A 20,566-nucleotide genomic window follows, 5' to 3' on the forward strand; every position below is an offset into this window, starting at 1 on the left:
TCTGTTTTCATATCAAGTATCTTTGGAAGCATTTCTTTAATACTGGTTGTATCTTCAGTAAGACTAACAAGAAGAGGACCAAGCTTTTCCAGTCCGATAGGCGGCATCCTTTTGTGCGAGTCCGTCACAAAGTTCACAGGCTTCTTAGCTTGCTTCACTCGCTCATACAGCTCAATGAGATCTTTCACTTCTTTTCGTTTTTTGTCAGGGTCTCGTCTCCAGCTCACATCTTCACCCAAAATTCCACATAATAATTCCTTCCCCTTCTTAACTTCTTCATAACAATAGAAGGAGTTAATAATGTCAAAAAGGGTCTCATAAGGATAGTCATTCCTTCCTGAACTAAGGAAACACAATAGGCTGTTCACAACATAGTCATTTACCGCCATAATTTGTGCTTACTGGCAACTCTTGGACAGAGTTAATCATCACAATTATATAGACTTATCACATCAGCGACAATAATGTCCCCATCCATCAAGATACAGTAAGCTATACACATCAACACAACACTCGGTCTTTTTAGTATCATGCAGTCAATAATAAAACACTGATCAACTGGAGAAAAGCAAATTTCTGGTGAAATTGCCCACCATTTTCTGTCACAGGGTCCCTGGCTTAGACCCGATCAAGAACACAGTCATAAAATGCATAATCACAGAGTTATCACTTACGTCTCTTTATCAGCATGTTCCCCAACACTTCACAGTTAAGGAGTGATAGTCCATAATATCGCAGATCACTTAAATCTGGCAAAAAATTGAAGGAAAACAGGAGCTCTTTCTAAGCTGTGGCAAGGAGGTGGCCCCCTGGCGGTAGTAGGAGGAGGAGGAGGAGGAGGAGTAGTAGTAGTAGTAGTAGTAGTAGTAGTAGTAGTAGTAGGAGGAGGAGGAGGAGGAGGAGGAGGAGGAGGAGGAGGAGGAGTAGTAGTAGTAGTAGTAGTAGTAGTAGTAGTAGTAGTAGTAGTAGGAGGAGGAGGAGTAGTAGTAGTAGTAGTAGTAGTAGTAGTAGTAGGAGGAGGAGGAGGAGGAGTAGTAGTAGTAGTAGTAGTAGTAGTAGTAGGAGGAGGAGGAGGAGGAGGAGGAGGAGTAGTAGTAGTAGTAGTAGTAGTAGTAGGAGGAGGAGGAGGAGGAGGAGGAGGAGGAGGAGTAGTAGTAGTAGTAGTAGTAGTAGTAGTAGTAGTAGTAGTAGTAGGAGGAGGAGTAGTAGTAGTAGTAGTAGTAGTAGTAGTAGTAGTAGGAGGAGGAGGAGGAGTAGTAGTAGTAGTAGTAGTAGTAGTAGTAGTAGGAGGAGGAGGAGGAGGAGGAGTAGTAGTAGTAGTAGTAGTAGTAGTAGTAGTAGTAGTAGTAGTAGTAGTAGTAGTAGTAGTAGTAGTAGTAGTAGTAGTAGTAGTAGTAGTAGGAGGAGGAGGAGGAGGAGTAGTAGTAGTAGTAGTAGTAGTAGTAGGAGGAGGAGGAGGAGGAGGAGGAGGAGGAGTAGTAGTAGTAGTAGTAGTAGTAGTAGTAGTAGGAGGAGGAGGAGGAGGAGGAGGAGTAGTAGTAGTAGTAGTAGTAGTAGGAGGAGGAGGAGTAGTAGTAGTAGTAGTAGTAGTAGTAGTAGTAGTAGTAGGAGGAGGAGGAGGAGTAGTAGTAGTAGTAGTAGTAGTAGTAGTAGTAGTAGTAGTAGTAGTAGTAGTAGTAGGAGGAGGAGGAGTAGTAGTAGTAGTAGTAGTAGTAGTAGTAGTAGTAGGAGGAGGAGGAGGAGGAGTAGTAGTAGTAGTAGTAGTATAGTAGTAGTAGTAGTAGTAGTAGTAGTAGTAGAAGGAGGAGGAGGAGCAGTAATAGTAGTAGTAGTAGCAGTAGTAGTGGTAGTAGTAGTAGTAGTAGTAGTAGTAGTAGGGGTATGATACACATACACCAGGTAAAGGTGTTTATTATATCAATGGTCACAATATACAACGTCCAATACTGAGTGAAAATACAAATGTCGGATAAATACTAACACTGCCATTGTTTGGGTCGTATGCTATGTGGCTTTAGGGTTTCCTAACACCCCTTCCTTAGCGATTCATTTTGCACATTTCGCCTCAACATCCACTTTCAGGCTATTAGAGAAAAGTTGGCTCCTGGCCTTTGGTTCCTTCTTCCTTGCATTAAAAAAAATGAGAACGTAAATGTGTCATATGCTGAATGAATCGCAAAGGAAATGGTGTTAGGAAGACTCCAATTACCACCTTCAACACTACATTCCATCCATTCACCCGTTGACGTCTTTACAACTCTACGTAACCTGTCTAACCTCTAGGTACTGGAGAGGGACTCCTTCACGTGGTAGCACTGATATGACCGAGTGGCTCCACTGTCTGGTTACTCAAACATCCCTCAACCGCCTCCCTATCCCCCGATGAGCGGAGGGTCATTTTGAATATCACTGTACCCTACCCGCGTAATACTTTTTGGGGCGACTGTACCCAATAGATATCTTGCAGTAACTTTACACTCTAACGTCCAGACATAGCTATCTATCTATCTACAGCTCGACGCCCTAATCCCGCAAAGGGTGGCCGCAGTCAAAACGCCTCCAAGTCGCTCTGTCACCCACCATTTGACTGCCCTCCTCCCAACTCACTCCCCCTTCATATACCTCTCAACTACATCCCTCCACCTCATCCTCGGTCTCCCCCTCCCTCTCCCTCCCTATACCAGCGTAATGGAAATCCTGAATGGCCCAGCACCCAAAAGGCAACTCCTGTATTTAGACATCATCATCATCATCATCATCATCCGGACCTCCCTTCCCATCCTAGGTCAAGGTGAGGAGTAGCAATGTCCAGACAGCCCAAATTTGCCCAGTCTAATGGGCCACGCTTCCATTCACTCACCATTCAAGCCCCCGGAATCCTGGCTCTATCGGATACGCCAAAAACATTCACCACGTTCTGTAGCTTCACATAAACGTATCCGACAGAGTCAATATTCAGACATACGTATCAATTTCTATATGTACTGTATATGTAAAGAAAATCAGGACATTATCAGCCATGTTCTTTGGCTGGAAAATGTGCTCACATGTGACAGAAATTTCTGTTTCATTATCCCAAAATTTTGCTCCATGAAATCTGCCACCCACAAAAAGAGAAGGCGGATAATTCGCTTTTTGAAAATGTTAAGGGTAAACAATGATTTTTGCCAAGAAAATTTTACACAGCGAGAAATACAAGTAAGTTAATCGGTAGTTGCTGTTATAGGAGGAATGTCACATATAAATTCTGTAAACTGGAACAATGTATATATAAAGATTCATGTATACCGAATGTCCCCAAAATTCTGCCTAGATTAGAGACACACACTGCATGTAAGTTGCTTGACAAACTAAGATGCAGCTCATTACACTGGATATACTAACTCCTGCCATTTCAGTAGTTACCAGCCGCGATAGTGCAGCTGGTATTGTTTTCAGTTTGTTTGTCTGTCTGTCTGTGTGTCTGTTACCACGATAACTTCGCAACCGCTCAAGATATCAAGAAATTTTACAGGTGTGTAGTAGAGATGAAACTCTCAGACAAGTTCGAAATTGATGAAAGTAGGTCAAGGTCAAGGTCATATTCCGAGCCGCGCTAGATGTGTATCGGCTAGCGGCTGGTGTGATTCCCCCTTTGGGAGGGCCTCTAGTTACCCTTTCATATGGAAAAAAATGCATCTTAATATGTTAAGCCAAGTACATGCAATAAATGTTAATAAATCCAGCAGGACTATATCACCCTTTATATATACTTGTGTGTGTGTGTGTGTGTGTGTGTGTGTGTGTGTGTGTGTGTGTGTGTGTGTGTGTGTGTGTGTGTGTGTGTGTGAATTTCATAGCCTTTATATACAGTCTTTACAAACCACAAGAGGAGAAAAAAAGTTAAAAATCTGAGAAGACACATCAATGTAGCAACACCCATGAACGCTGTGGATAAATGTTGGCTCCAAGAATCTGTGTCACAAATACTCTTCCCTCGTGTTTCCAGGGTGAGCAAGAGGGGTCTAAATTCATTCTCTGTCCTGTGCATCGTGTCTGTATCATACCCTTAGTTTAGCCAGATATGTAAATCACCCTCATATGTTTCACTGCAGCTGCATGTTTCCGTCTGTTGCTGCATAGGCTTAATCACTGGCCATCTGCTTTGCTGTAGTGTAAAATTACTGTTTGTCCTTTTAAACTGTTTCCACCTTGTTTTCTATACAGTTAAACCGCTGTTGCCACGTTTCACTACACAGTTAAAATCACTCCTCGTCTCTATGCTTCTAGATCACTGTTTCCATTTGCTTCGCCACTGCATATAATTACATAATATTTTCCCCCATTATTCTGTGTCATAAATTATTTGTCTTCGTGGCTGCACCCGCCTCCTTCCTACCATGAGACAGAACACGAGTCATAATCACGCCAATGTTACAGATATCACAGGGGGAATATTCTACCCCAGGAACAAATTTAAGCCCTTAGGTAGGACACAACAAATCGTGCGACAAAGCTGGTAGGTCGGATTCAGCCTTAAATCTATATTAATTTTACAAGTAATGTAAAAAAAAAATGTTAAGCATTCCCACTCCTGAGGCAAACAGACAGGTCAACTTGTCAGCACTTCAATGTTTCTCATGTAAGTGTGGTTTTTCCAGGAGGCGTAATTATTTTCCTCGACTTACGAAGCTTTTGGGCACCTCCTTAACATTTGTCTTACGTATTACACCCTGGTATTCTCCTATGGATTATTTTGAGATTCTGAAGGCGAAAAAGTTCTTATATCACAGAATAAAAATTTGCACCCTACACAGAAATAACCTGGTAAGGAAGAGGTGCTAAAGACCATCCTAATCCATTAAATCAGGCTCGTATTTAAAGTGGCATCTGCAGTTTTGTAGACACCCTTTCTTTGTGATTTATTTTCACAATACATCTTAGCATTCTCTTGTATGAAAAGTACTTCATTTTAATATTGACTAAGTTTGTATTAGTGACACACGGGAGGACATTAACTTGTACTGCTAAGAGTAAATTGCCAAGGTAGAAGTGTTATGACATTTCCAAAGCCACATAGAATACTGCCCAGTGGCCCCAGGTGAGACCCGGCAAGACTAGTGCCACCCAGTGCCAACCACGCCTGCCTCATCCACTGGCCACACCTACAGGAGGGAAGAATGTGCCCGATGAAGAAAGTAACTGTGGCTGGGCTGGGTGTGGCTCTGGAAGGTGTAAGGAGCAGACAGTGAAGGCAGGTGTGGGATGCAGGGCTGGTGCAGGTGTGGTGTTGGGGCTGGGGCGGGACATGCCCTTGACACACCTTCAGGAAATCTTAGTCAAGGAGCGATTGACAGCATCAGCGCCAACACTGCAGGCAAAGAGGCTGAGGTAGGCCTGGCGGTACTCCTAGGACATGACCACATAGATGATGGGGTTGATGCAGGTGGTTAGGTAGACCAGCAGCAAACCCAAGATGTTCAACACAGGCTTGTCATCCTTGCTGAATGTCTTCACCAGCGTGATGGGCAGGTAACACACCACAAAGGACAAGAAGATCACCAGAATCATCTTCAGGAGCCGCTGGTCCTTTTGACTTAGTGTAGTCTGCCGTGTCAGGAGTGATCCCCTCCGAGCCCTGCGGAATGTCCCACGCAACCGTGAAAATGCCCCCTTTGCTGATTCATTTGACTGCCGCCGCCCCGTCTCATCTGTTGCATCAGAGGCGGGTGAGTCTGGGGTATTTGTTGGACATATTCTGATGGGGGAGGACACCACCCCTTCCTCCCCTGAGGGATGGCCGGACAGCCCATTGACCTCAGGCCTAAGCACCGTGACGCTCACCCCTGGGGAAGGTGACTGGCCTCTGCCATCACTGTGACCACTGGACGGGTGGGTGGGAGAGGCACCACCCTCCAGGACTTCCACACTGACGGAGCTGGTGTTGGAGGTGAGCTTTACCTGTGTCTCCACCTGCACAGTCTCACTCAGTGTATGCACCCGTGCCTCACCACCCTCATGTGGGTCTGCCCTGTCCCTCTCTTCTCCCACACCCAACTTTCCACCTTCTTCCTGCTTAGTGCTGCCTTTCTGTTTGTCTTGTGTGCTATTCACTCTGATGATGCTTTGATCACTGTTGTGGCTTCGTTTGTCTGCACGGTGCACGATGCAGAAAATCCTTGCATAACAGACACAGATGGCCACACACGGAAGCATGAATGCAAACACGAAGAGGAATGACTTAGGCGAGTATCCATCGCTGTCTGGCAGAATGGTGCACGAGCCGATGGTGGGGTCCAAGCCAAAGGTCCCCCACACTTTCAGGGCTGTGGGCACTAGGGCTCCAAAGGCACCTACCCACGTGGACACAACCATCACCGCCAGCAGCGTCTGCGTGTACAGCCTGAGGAAAAACAGGGGTGGTGAGAGGTGATGACAGTGGAGGTAATGATTGACAGTTGTAGTGCTGCTAACAGTAGTTGTGACTACAGGTTCATCTGAACACGAATGGAGTGGACTACAGGAGGAATGTGCCCTTCTCTTGTAGTGTTTTGGGAATAGGGACATTTGTGTAACCAGGGAGCAGGGCTGTCTTGTAATATCGGTGCCATCGCATGAAGGCTTCCCTTACCAGCACCAGATACAGATATAAAAGCCGTGCCATAGCATCAGTGACATTACTCATGAACATGGTCTGAAGTGTTAGGATAAAGGGAGGCCTGAGCCCTGAGGGTAATGAACTAGTTCTTAACACTCTGGGCTAGACAAGCTTCCCACTAGCGACTACAAGTATCTGGCCTTAGCAAAAGTGAAATAGGAGAGTCACTCCTAAAGACTAAGGTGGAAGACCCGTTTTCTAAGTGACTGGAGATACTGTATTTTTCTTTTCCTCAGCACATATACTTTAGTAATCTAGTGACGTACAGTACACGTCATAATTCTCTTGTATGTTACTGATACAAACCAAGTTGATAATGAAACGAGAAAATTACCATACTAGAGAAGGGTAAGGTGTAATATGCAAAATAAATCGCCAAGGCCAAGGATGAGATGGAGGGATGGAGTAGAGAGGTATATAAGGGAGGAGGCTGTGAGCTGGGACCAGGGCAATGAAATGGCGGGGAACAGGGTGACATGGAGGCGATTTGTTTGTGGCCACCCCTTAAGGGATTAAGGCGTCCGGCAATAGATATATAGATAGAAGGGTAAGGTGTAATATGCAAAATAAATCGCTAAGGAAGAGGTGTTACGAAGCCTCCTATATGCCAGCTAGAATACGACCCAAAAGCTAAACAAAGGCAGGAGAAAAACATCGTAAGACAGAAATAATTATCATAATATACGTCACCATATTACGTCACCTGTCAGACCAACACACACACACACACACACACACACACACACACACACACACACACACACACACACACACACACACACGAACTCTCTCTCTCTCTCTCTCTCTTCCTGCTGAGATTAGTCATTCTAAACTGTTTCCTGCTGAGATTAGTCATTATAAACTGTTTCCTGCTGAGATTAGCCATTCTAAACTGTTTCCTGCTGAGATTAGCCATTCTAAACTGTTTCCTGCTGAGATTAGTCATTCTAAACAGGTGAGGGTGTCAGTGATGGAAGTGGTCTTTGTTATACTGTTCTACCCTAATTGGAGAGGGTCGCCTTCACATGGTGGCACTGGTGTAGCAGGGGGGGGGAGTCCTCTGCCTAGTTATACACACGTCCCTCAACTCTCTCCCTATCCCCCGAAAGGACGATGGTGTACAGCAGGGGATGGGTGAGTTTAAGCTACACTCCACCGCTTCACGTATATATAACAACAACAACTTGTGCTCGTATTCTTGTCTGTTAAGGAAGCTCCCTAACACCTCTTCCTCGGCGATTTATTACTGAATAAGACTGGTTAATATCCTATTGTGCTTTATATATGATGAGTATGGCGATATTGGAAGGACTTACGTAACACAGAAGAGGACAGTGAGGTGTAATGAACAAAATAAATTGCTTAGGAAAACTCACTCTAGTGCCTTAATACTGCACCTAACTTCCACCTAACTCACTCTAGTGCCTTAATACTGCACCTAACTCACTCTAGTGCCTTAATACTGCACCTAACTCACTCTGGTGCCTTAATACTGCACCTAACTCACTCTAGTGCCTTAATACTGCACCTAACTCACTCTAGTGCCTTAATACTGCACCTAACTCACTCTAGTGCCTTAATACTTCACCTAACTCACTCTAGTGCCTTAATACTGCACCTAACTCACTCTAGTGCCTTAATACTGCACCTAACTCACTCTAGTGCCTTAATACTGCACCTAACTCACTCTAGTGCCTTAATACTGCACCTAACTCACTCTGGTGCCTTAATACTGCACCTAACTCACTCTAGTGCCTTAATACTGCACCTAACTCACTCTGGTGCCTTAATACTGCACCTAACTCACTCTAGTGCCTTAATACTGCACCTAACTCACTCTGGTGCCTTAATACTGCACCTAACTCACTCTAGTGCCTTAATACTGCACCTAACTCACTCTAGTGCCTTAATACTGCACCTAACTCACTCTAGTGCCTTAATACTGCACCTAACTCACTCTAGTGCCTTAATACTGCACCTAACTCACTCTAGTGCCTTAATACTGCACCTAACTCACTCTAGTGCCTTAATACTGCACCTAACTCACTCTAGTGCCTTAATACTGCACCTAACTCACTCTGGTGCCTTAATACTGCACCTAACTCACTCTAGTGCCTTAATACTGCACCTAACTCACTCTGGTGCCTTAATACTGCACCTAACTCACTCTAGTGCCTTAATACTGCACCTAACTCACTCTAGTGCCTTAAGTGAATAAAGCAAAAAGTTAATGGTAGTAGGGATAATTAAATAAAACGTCCTCGGGCTGATGGAGTTAAGGAAAAGCTTTGAACCTAATGTTTTCTATTGATGTTGTTGTTGTGGCTACAGGTTCATCTGGGCGTACACGCGGTGGGCTGCAGGTCTTAGTTTCCCTTTTTCCACACCCCACCACCCACCTTTCAGATGATAGGAGGGAAACTGAGGGGCGTTTGTATAACTGGGTAGTCCCTCCGTCCGTTCGTATCGGTGCCACCACGTGAAGGCGTCCTCTCCAGCACCAGGTCCTCTGCAACAGGGTAGGTTGTGACTAATGTAACTAATCTACGAGACAAAAGGAAGAGGAAATCAATAAATCTAACGTCTGCCCTTACTAACTTGTGATAGAGTTTGGGGTGTGCGATCATGACGTATCTGTTGATGGTGATGGCCAGGACGGTAAAGACGGCCACGGCCACCAGTCCGTAGCGAAGGAAGGGGAACAGCATGCACAGGAAGCCCGTGTGTACCCAGGCGCGGTGCACGAACAGCGAGGCGGCCAGGGGCAGGTTGAACACCCCCAGCATCAGGTCTGACAGGGTTAAGTTGACGATGAACACAGCAGTGGCGTTGTGCACCTGGAGAGACGGAGAGACAAAGCTAAGAGTTAGATGGAGTGAGAGACAGTTAGATGGAGTGAGAGAGTGAGACAGAGAGACAATTAAAGCTAGAGTTGGATCCAGTGAGGGAGTGTGAGAGACTATAATATGGAACACGAGATGTCGATTAGGTCTGGTTTGATCAAGGCGATGAAGACAGTGTGCTGTTGATCTAAAAAGGGAAAGAATTAGAGAGAGGGAGGTAGCTCTAACAGGGTCAAGCAGAGCATTAAGACAGCGGCCACTCTCTCCCAAAGGACGGTGTGTTACGTGAAGGAAAATATCTCAGACGGTCATTTATTTATCACCTTCACCATACACAAATTGTAAACAAAAATAATAATAATAAAATAACAAGAATGGGGCTTCTCCTTACCTTTATATTCCCCCTCACCCTCCACCCTACCCCCTCTACCTACCTCCTCACCCTCACTCTATCCCCCCGCCCTCACCCTACCCCCTTACCCTCACCCTCACCCCCATCCTACCCTCTCACTCACCCACACCCTCACCCCCTTACCATCACCCTCACCATCACCCTCACCCTACCCCCTCACCCTCACCCTCACCCTACCCCCGCACCCTCACCCTCACCCCCACCCTACCCCCTCACCCTCACCCCCTTACCCTCACCCTCACCTTCACCCTATCCCCTCACCCCCACCCTACCCCCTCACCCTCACCCACATCCTCACCCCCTTACCCTCACCCTCACCCTCACCCTACACCCTCACATTCACCCTACCCTCTCACCCTATCCCCTCACCCGCACCCTACTCCCCCACCCTACCGCCTCACCGTCACCCTACCCCCTCCAACATAAAGGCCTTAATAATCTAAATACAAGTCCACCATTCAGCCCAGAATTTACACCCAAAATTACACCCAGAATTTACACCCAGAATTTACACCCAGAATTTACCCAGAATTTACACCCGGAATTTACCCAGAATTTACACCCAGAATTTACACCCGGAATTTACCCAGAATTTACACCCAGAATTTACACCCGGAATTTACCCAGAATTTACACCCAGAATTTACACTCAGAATTTACACCCAGAATTTACACTCAGAATTTACACCCAGAATTTACACCCAGAATTTACACTCAGAATTTACACTCAGAATTTACACACAGAATTTACTACACCCGGAATTTACCCAGAATTTACACCCACAATTTACACAGACTTTCCAATCAGAATTTACCCAGAATTTACCCAGAATTAACACCCAGAATTTACATAGAATTTACACCCAGAATTTACACACAGAATTTACACTCAGAATTTACACCCAGAATTTACACCCAGAATTTACACCCAGAATTTACACCCAGAATTTACACAGAATTTACACCCAGAATTTACACAGAATTTACACAGAATTTACACCCAGAATTTACACAGAATTTACACAGAATTTAAGCCACAAAATAGAGAGGACTGGCAAAAGGGGAACGTATTCTGTATGTGTGTGTAATTCACCGGGTCGGTCAGGATCACTTGATGGTCGTGATCGTCAGCTTTTACCCTCCCGGAAGGGAGCTGAGAGCTCATATAGTCCGATCTAAGGGCAAGGCTGTGACCTTCACACACGCACACACCCGTCCCCTTGCTCAAGGGGGACAGTAACCACCCACTTCGTCAGTGAAACTTTTTCGCAACCTGAGCGAGGCGCGAACTCTCGTCCACCAGTTGGCAAGCGAGAGCGTTACCACTGCACCAGCGAGCGGTGTGTGTGTGTGTGTGTGTGTGTGTGTGTGTGTGGTACATTTCCAAACTCAAAACACGATCCTCATCATGTCCTCGTCCTTCATCTCCTTCTCTTCTCCTGCCTCACTATCTGCGGTTAATGACGCTCCCTAACACCTCTTCCTATGCGATTTATTTTTGGATGTGGCTGGGTAATATCCTTTTGTACGTTATTTATGCAGAGTATGGCAATATTGGAAGGATTTACGTAACACAGTGGAGGAGAGTAAGTTGTAATAAACAAAATAAATCGCTAAGGAAGAGGTGTTAGGGAGCTTCCTTAACGGATGAGAATACGGATCTTACTCCGCTCTCTCTTCCTCCTCCTCCTCCTCCTTCTCTTCCTCTTCCTCCTCCTCCCCCTCTTCCCCTTCCTCCTCCTTCCTCTCTTTCTCCTCCTCCTCCTCCTCCTCTTCCTTTTCCTCTTCTTCTTCCTCAGCGGATGAGTGTAATGAGAAGAGGAGCTTTGTGAAGGAAGGGAGGGAGGGAGGGAGGGAGGGAGGGAGGGAGGGAAGGAGGAGAGGAAAGGGGGGGAGAGAAAACGGGAGAAGAGGGAGGGAGGGAGAGAAAAGTATAGGGAGAAGAGGAAGGTGGTAAAGGGAAGGAGGGATGGTGAGAGAGAGAGAGAGAGAGAGAGAGAGAGAGAGAGAGAGAGAAGGGAGGGGAGAAGGGAGGGATGGAGGAAGAGAAGATTGTGAAGGAAGGAAAGAAATGGAATGAAGAGACGTAGGAAAGAAAGAAGAGGGAGGGAGGGAGGGAAGGAGAGAGGGAGGTAGAGGAGGGAGGGAAGGAGAGAGAGAGGTAGAGGAGGGAGGGAAGGAGAGAGGGAGGTAGAGGAGGGAGGGAAGGAGGTAAAGAGGGAGGGAGGGAGGGAGGAGTATGAGGGAGAGAATATAATATGATGGGGCAGGGAACTAGTTATGTCTACAATAAATGGCTGAACTTCTGCCATCATTCTTCCACCCTCCCATACCCTTCCATTGCCTCCCCCTCCCTCTGCCCCTCCCCCTACCCCTCCCCCTCCTCTACACTCTCCCTCTCCCCCTCCCATCATCCAACTCCCCATTTTTCATTTACCCTCTCACTTTCCTCAATCCCTCACTCGTCATCTCTCTCTCTCTCTCTCTCTCTCTCTCTCTCTCTCTCTCTCTCACACACACACACACACACACACACACACACACACACACACACACATGCACGAACCCTCTCTCTCTCTCTCTCTCTCTCTCTCTCTCTCACACACACACACACACACACACACACACACACACACACACACATGCACTCTCACTTTCTCTCTCTCTCTCTCTCTCTCTCTCAAACACACACACACACACACACACACACTCACATGCACGAACTCTCTCTCTCTCTCTCTTCCCTGGCCACAGTCAACTCTCTCTCTAATTTTACCACTGTGTTTACATGCAGATGAGAGAGAGAGAGAGAGAGAGTTCGTGCTCTGTGTGTGTGTGTGTGTGTGTGTGTGTGTGTGTGTGTGTGTGTGTCAAGAGATGTACAGTTCAGAGAGAGAGAGAGAGAGAGAGAGAGAGAGAGAGGTGAATAAGTAGACTGATTGATCTTACGTGAGCCAAAGCTAATGGAAAGGTTACGGCTCAGGCAAGGATGAAGTAATTCTTTTTTTAAGGTAATCAGTCGAAGGTTAGGGGCCCATATGCTTGGTGGTTAAGTAAATTTCCTAACACCTCTCCCTTACCGATTAATTCTTCCATATGGCAGGCTAGTATCGAGTGTACAGTAAGCCACAATAATCGTGTCGTGATATTTGGTGATAACCTAAGCTACCGGGCTAAGCGTCTGGTACATTCCGGCGTCTGTCATACGGACGGTTCATAATGTTTCACGAGTTACATTTAATCTTCGGACAAAACCGCGACACGACTACTGTTGCTCACTGTACGCTACTTATGCAGATGACGGTGATACTGGAATGACTCAGGTGACCCGGACGACGACGGCAAGGTGTACTAAGCTAAATAAATCGCTTAGGAAGAGGTGTTAGGGAGCTTCCCAACGAGGCCAGTTGGTGGACGCGGGTATTGCACACTCACCGTTTATTCTTCCTTATATATAGTTGAATTATTTTCTTATTAACTACATTATCTATTTATTGATTGATTTATTTAGAGTGTTAATAATATGTATCACTTTATGCTGCTCCTTCTTCCTAAATTACTCTCTCTCTCTCTCTCTCTCTCTCTCTCTCTCTCTCTCTCTTTGAACTGTACATCTCTTGACACACACACACACACACACACACACACACACACACACACACACAGCACGAACTCTCTCTCTCTCTCTCTTTGAACTGTACATCTCTTGACACACACACACACACACACACACACACATATACACACACATACACAGAGCACGAACTCTCTCTCTCTCTCTCTCTCTCTTTGAACTGTGCATCTCTTGACACACACACACACACACACACACACACAGCACGAACTCTCTCTCTCTCTCTCTCTTTGAACTGTACATCTCTTGACACACACACACACACACACACACACACACACACACACACACAGCACGAACTCTCTCTCTCTCTCTCTCTCTCTCTCTCTCTCTCTTTGAACTGTACATCTCTTGACACACACACACACACACACACACACACACACACAGCACGAACTCTCTCTCTCTCTCTCTCTAGCCAGACGCATTAATCCCGTAAGGGGTGGCCACAAACAAATCGCCTCCATGTCGCCTTGTCCCCTGCCATTTCGCTGCCCGCCCCCCAAAAAAACTACATCCCATCTCTCGTATACCTCTCCAATCCATCTCTCCATATCATCCTCGGTCTCCCTCTCCCTCTCTTCCCTCCTCCACCTCACTCACATATACTCTCCTAGTTAATTTCTCACTCCATCTCCCCAGCTCACATCCCCCTCTCTCATATACCTCTCTACCCCATCCCTCCATCTCATACTTGGTCTCCCTCTCCCTCCCTCCACCTCGCTCATATACACTCCTAGTTAGTCTCTCTAAATTGGGCAAAGGCTGTTTAGGCTGACCCTCATGGTTAATGTTTGACCTTCTCCGCGACCTTGACCTTCGACCAACTGCCCTAACAACAGGCATCATATCAACCCTTTGGCTGACCCCTAACCCTTCCAAATTGTTTAAAGTGGAATAAAAACTGGAATAAAAACATAAACACTCATTTTGGGAGAGCTGGAATAATAATAATAATAATAATAATAATAATAATAAAATAATAATAATAATAATAATAATAATAATAATAATAATAATAATAATACCTGTAACAACAACAACAACAACAATAAAAATAATAATAATAGTAATAATAATAATAATGATGATAAAAAAAAAAAAAAATAATAATAATAATAATAATAATAATAATAATAATAATAAAAATAATAATAATAATAATAATAATAATAAAAATAATACCAGTAATAAGAATAAGAATAAGAAAAAGAATAAGAATGATAAAAATAATAACAATTAATAATAATAATAATAATAATAATAATAATAATAATAATAAACCAATAATACTCCCGGCCAACCGTCAGTCACCAGGTCAATGACATCTGGTAAGTCCTGATATTCGCAGACAAGAGGAAGCTCCCTAACACCTCTTCCTTAGCGATTTAGTTTGTTTATTACTTCGCCGTCCTCTTCTGCGTTACTGTAATAATTGTGACATCGCCATGTGGAGAGGATGGAAAGTGAGAGACTGACGAGGAGAGTGTGTGTGAGAGAGGTGGAGGGGGGGAGAGAGGGAGGGGGAGGCCAAGGATGAGATGGAGGGATGGAGTGGAGAGGTATATGAGAGAAAGGGGTGTGAGCTGGGAGCAGGGCAGTGAAATAGCGGGGGACTGGGCGACATAAAGGCGATTTGTTTATGGCCACCCCTTACGGGACTAAGGCGTCTGGCAATAGATAGACAGATAGATAGACAGATAATTAACCAGCCATATCCGAAAATAAATCGCTAAGGAAAATGTGTTAGTAAGCTTCCTAAATACACGAGAAATGCCGCCCCTTTTCCACAAATACTTTCTCATTTTCTTTCCATTTATCGCACAGGCTGGATCACTGTTTATGTCCGCAGTGCTTGTATTATGAGATGGAGCTTTTTTATTCGGAAAAGGAAGAACCCAAGGCTTTGCGACTACAAAGCTTGCTGTTTTTAATGTGATATTTAACCAGCCAGGGAGTGAAATTAAGATTAGGTCATTAGGAGCTGCCTGGAAACACTGCACTTCAAACACTGGAGGTCATAGGCGGTGGGAGAGAAAGACAGGCAGAGGGAGACAGCTCCGGAATTGGCCATTTACTATTCTGCGGGACTGACAGCACCAGCAGAGAGGTGTGTTAGAGAGTTTAAACAGCAAATGTAAAGGAAGAGGATATTCGTAGGCTCAAATGCACAGAAATGACGGTGATTAGATGGATGTGCAGTGCGTCCCTGAGTGTGAGGCCTGGGAGGGCTGGGTTTATGATGGAAGAGTTGAGGGGAAGGATGGGACTGGAGTGTATGGGTGTTGTGATGAGGAGGGGTAGATTGAGATGGTTTGGGAGGAAGGATGGGACTGGAGTGTATTGGTGCTTTGATGAGGAGGGGTAGGTTGAGATGGTTTGGGAGGAAGAATGGGACTGGAGTATGCTGGTGTTTTGATGAGGAGGGGTAGATTGAGATGGTTTGGGAGGAAGAATGGGACTGGAGTAAGCTGGTGCTTTGATGAGGAGGGGTAGGTTGAGATGGTTTGGGAGGAAGAACGGGACTGGAGTGTATGGGTGTTGTGATGAGGAGGGGTAGATTGAGATAGTTTGGGAGGAAGGATGGGACTGGAGTGTATTGGTGTTCTGATGAGGAGGGGTGGACTGAGATGGTTTGGGCATGTGGAGAGGATGGGTGATGACAACTGGGTGTGGAGGGTGAGAAGTGTGGATGTTGGGGGTAGGGTTGTGAGAGGCAGACCGAAAAAGACCTGGGACGAGATTACAGAGTGTGACCTCAAGGATAAGGGACTGAATAGGGAGGCTTTAGAAACGAAACGACACGAAACGAAATGTGGAGAGACTGCCACACCCCGGAGACCGAAACACAAGAAGGTTGGTGCAGGCGTACTGTAAAAGACCAAAAATGCTGGATGTGGCCCCGCAGCGGACCCCCCCAGGGACACGGTGGTCGGCACACGAGAAAGTTTTTGCCTGGAGCCAGAGGGAGGAAGGCCCCCCCCACTCCAGAATCAACAATTGCCCACATCTAAAATTGTCATCCCTGTGTGTGTGTGTGTGTGTGTGTGTGTGTGTGTGTGTGTGTGTGTAATTCACCGGGTCGGTCAGGATCACTTGATGGTCGTGATCGTCAGCTTTTACCCTCCCGGAAGGGAGCTGAGAGCTCATATAGTCCGATCTAAGGGCAAGGCTGTGACCTTCACACACGCACACACCCGTCCCCTTGCTCAAGGGGGACAGTAACCACCCACTTCGTCAGTGAAACGTTTCGCAACCTGAGCGAGGCGCGAGCTCCCGTCTACCAGATGGCAAGCAAGAACAATACCACTGCACCAGCGAGTGTGTGTGTGTGTGTGTGTGTGTGTGTGTGTGTGTGTGTGTGTGTGTGTGTGTGTGTGTGTGTGTGTGTCGGGTTGGGCCTCTTATTGTCAAACTTAACTTAGAATAAACATCGCTCGCTCGCTCGTCATTACCACACACTTCATAAACAACACAAAAACTTATATCAGCTAGTTGCATCCAAAAATAAATCGCTAAGGAAGAGGTGTTAGGGAGCCTCTAAAGCTCTGACGTTGAGTTGGGAATGACTGGATTACTTGGTGTCCTGTTGTTTTAAGGTTGTCTCTCTCTCTCTCTCTCTCTCTCTCTCATTTAAAGAAAACATAATTGAGGAAGCACAGAACTTAGTGTCTGGTGACGATTTGTAGCTCAGAGAGAGAGAGAGAGAGAGAGAGAGAGAGAGAGAGAGAGAGAGAGACGTTTTTAATCTAATATAATGGAAGATGTGGCGGTGAGTGAGATAAAGGCTGCCTCCACCACAGGCTCTCTCTCTCTCTCTCTCTCTCTCTCTCTCTCTCTCTCTCTCTCTCTCTCTCTCTCAGAAATCAGCACCCCGACCACAAATAAGTTTTTGATTAAATTAAAAATCCTTAACTTTTTTCATGTAAAGCCTAAAGTTTGTATTTATCACACACACACACACACACACACACACACACACACACACACACACACACACACACACACACATGCAGATTTTCATTCTCTCTCTGTCTCTCTCTTTCTCTCCCTCCCTCTCTCTCTCTCTCTCTCTCTCTCTCTCTCTCTCTCTCTCTCTCTCTCTCTCTCGCACCGGGAAATTGCATAATAATAATAATAATAGTAATAATAATAAAAAAATAAAATAAAAGAATAATAATAACAACAATAATAATTATAATAATAATAATAATAATAATAATAATAATAATAATAATAATAATAATAATAATAATAACAATAATAATAATAATAATAATAATAATAATAATAATAATAATAATAACAATAACAATAATTACAATAATAATAATAATAATAATAATAATAAACAGACACAACCATACACACACACACAGGCCTCCTGCCAAAGTCTGACCAATACATAGGGGTAAAGAACGAAGCCATCTGCAACAGCCATTAACACAGATAGGGATTTCAGTGTATTTCGCCAGTTGTCAATTTTCTTCAGACGGCGCTGCAACAATGGCTGTTTCTGTGGCCAAGGACGAAAATCAGAGCAATATTTTAGAACCGCCATCTCGTCGCATATGGAAGCTCCCTAACACCTCTTCCTAAGCGATTTATTTTGGTTATTCCACCCTATTACCCTCTTCCGTGCTATATAAATCCTTCCAACATAGCCATTCTCTGCATAAATAATGTCTATCTATCTGTCTATCTATTGCCAGACGCCTCAATCCCGTACTGGGTGGCCACAAACAAATCGCCTCCACGTCGCCCTGTCCCCCGCCATTTCACTGCCCTGCTCCCAGCTCACACACCCCTCTCTCTTATACCTCTCCTCTCCATCCCTCCATCTCATCCTTGGCCTCCCCCTCCCTCTCCCCCCCTCCACCTCACTCACATACACTCTCCTCGTCAGTCTCTCACTCTCCATCATATCCACATAGCCATACTCTGCATAAATAATGTACAAAAGGATATTAACCAGCCATATCCAAAACTAAATCGCTAAGGTAGACGTGTTAGGGAGCTTCCTTAACTGGAGAGAAAGAGAGGCATTTTGTTGCAGGGGACTTCTTAACACCTTTCCCTAAGCAACTCATTCTGCGCATAACTCTAAATATTCTGTGTATAACTCTGAATATTCTGTGTATAACTCTAAATATTCTGTGTATAACTCTGAATATTCTGTGTATAACTCTGAATATTCTGTGTATAACTCTAAATATTCTGTGTATAACTCTGAATATTCTGTGTATAACTCTAAATATTCTGTGTATAACTCTAAATATTCTGTGTATAACTCTGAACAGTCTGTGTATAACTCTAAATAGTCTGTGTATAACTCTAAATATTTTCTTCTTTAATACAGCAGGATTATGTAGTGTACCCTGCAGGATAAGTCGCTATGGAAAAGGTGTTACGGTAGCTCCCCAAAATTAAAATTACAACTTTTTCTAAACAGTTTTTCATATGCGACGCTGTGGAATTTAGAGTAGGTGTTCTGTGTGTGTGTGTGTGTGTGTGTGTGTGTGTGTGTGTGTGTGTGTGTGTGTGTGTGTGTGTGTGTGTGTGTGTGTGTGTGTGTGTGTGTGTATTCCCTCCCCTTCTCCTCATTTCTTCCTTCCTAATCCATACTTTATTACTCTCCCTCTTCCTCCTTCAGTTCCTCCCTCTTTCCTTCCCTTTCCTTTCTCTCTCTACAGACTTCTCCTTTCCTTCCTTCTTTTCCTTTATCCTTCATTCTCCTTTTCCTTCTTGTTTCCTCCTTCCTTCCTACCTTCCTTCTTTTCTTCCTTCCCTCACTCCTTCCTTCCTTCCTTACTTCCTTTCTTCCCTCCTGCCTTCCTTCCTTCTTTCCTTCGTTCCTTCCTTCCTTCCTCTCTCCCACCCTCCCTTCCTTCCTTCCTTCCTTCCTTCCCACATCAATCTTCCTTCCTTTACATCAAGTCTGGAGGGTCTGGCTTGGCACCATCTCGGCTCCTACCCAGAACCTTCCTTCTCTACTTTCTCTCCCTCTTTCCCTCCTTCCCTCTTTCCTTCTCCTCTCCTTCTTTCCTCCTTCCTTCCCTCTTTCCTTCTCCTCTCCTTCTTTCCTCCTTGCCTCCCTTTCTTCTTCCTCGTTGCCTCCCTCCTTCCCTTCCAATCATCCAATTCTTCCTTCACTAATTCCCTGGTTTGTTTATATGAAGTTTGGAGAGGCCGGCTTTGTATAGCTTCGGCCCCTACCTGCACACATTTCTCTCTCTCTCTCTCTCTCTCTCTCTCAATAACAGTCACCCTGAAGACCAACAAAGCCGAATGGAAGACGAAATGTGGTTTTGAGGCTAAGGAGAGAGAGAGAGAGAGAGAGAGAGAGAGAGAGCCGTTATTGAGGCTGATTAAATATTGCTCAAGGTTTGTTTTAGTTTCTCTCTCTCTCTCTCTCTCTCTCTCTCTCTCTCTCTCTCTCTCTCTCAACCTGCACAGCTAATTCTTCATCTACCTTCCTTCCCTCCTACTTTCCTCCTTATCGGTCTCTCTCTCTCTCCTTCCTTCCTTATCTTTTCTCCCTCCTTCCTCCATTTCCTCCTTCCTTCCCAGTGCTTGTCCCATTCCTCCTACTCTCTCTTTCCTTTTTTCCTTCCTTTTTTTCCTTTCCTTTCTTCCAATCTTCCTTCTTTCCGTTTCTTCTCCCTTCCTTCCTTTTCTTCTTTCCTTCCGTCCTTCACTCTTTCATTCATTTCTCCCGTCCTTCCATCCTTCACTCATTCAGTAATTCACTTCTCCCTTCCTTCCTTCCGTTTCTCCCTTCCTTCCTTCATTCATTTCCTTCTTTCCTTCCTTCCTTCACTCATGGCTTCATTTCTCCTTTAATTCCTTCATTCATTCATTCATTCACATATTTATTCATTCATTTCTCCCTTCCTTCCTTCATTCATTCATTCATTCATTGCTCCCTTTCTTCCTCCCTTCCTTCATTTCTCCCTTCCTTCCATCATTCATCCAATTCTCCCTTCCTTCCTTCATTCATTCATTCATTTCTCCCTTCCTTCATTCATTCATTTCTCCCT

The 20,566-nt window shown here is 45.0% G+C and overlaps 1 pseudogene; it reads right to left on the reverse strand.

The window, feature by feature from the left end:
• Window positions 1-5,304: 5,304 nt before the first annotated feature.
• The window catches only part of LOC145389728 (G-protein coupled receptor moody-like), a 43,104-nt pseudogene continuing 27,842 nt past the window's right edge, over window positions 5,305-20,566 (reverse strand).

This window comes from Coenobita brevimanus, unplaced genomic scaffold (genome assembly GCF_032717465.1).
Source record: "Coenobita brevimanus isolate Jiangsu-jjx unplaced genomic scaffold, ASM3271746v2 jjx.HiC_scaffold_1984, whole genome shotgun sequence".
Taxonomy (NCBI): domain Eukaryota; kingdom Metazoa; phylum Arthropoda; class Malacostraca; order Decapoda; family Coenobitidae; genus Coenobita; species Coenobita brevimanus.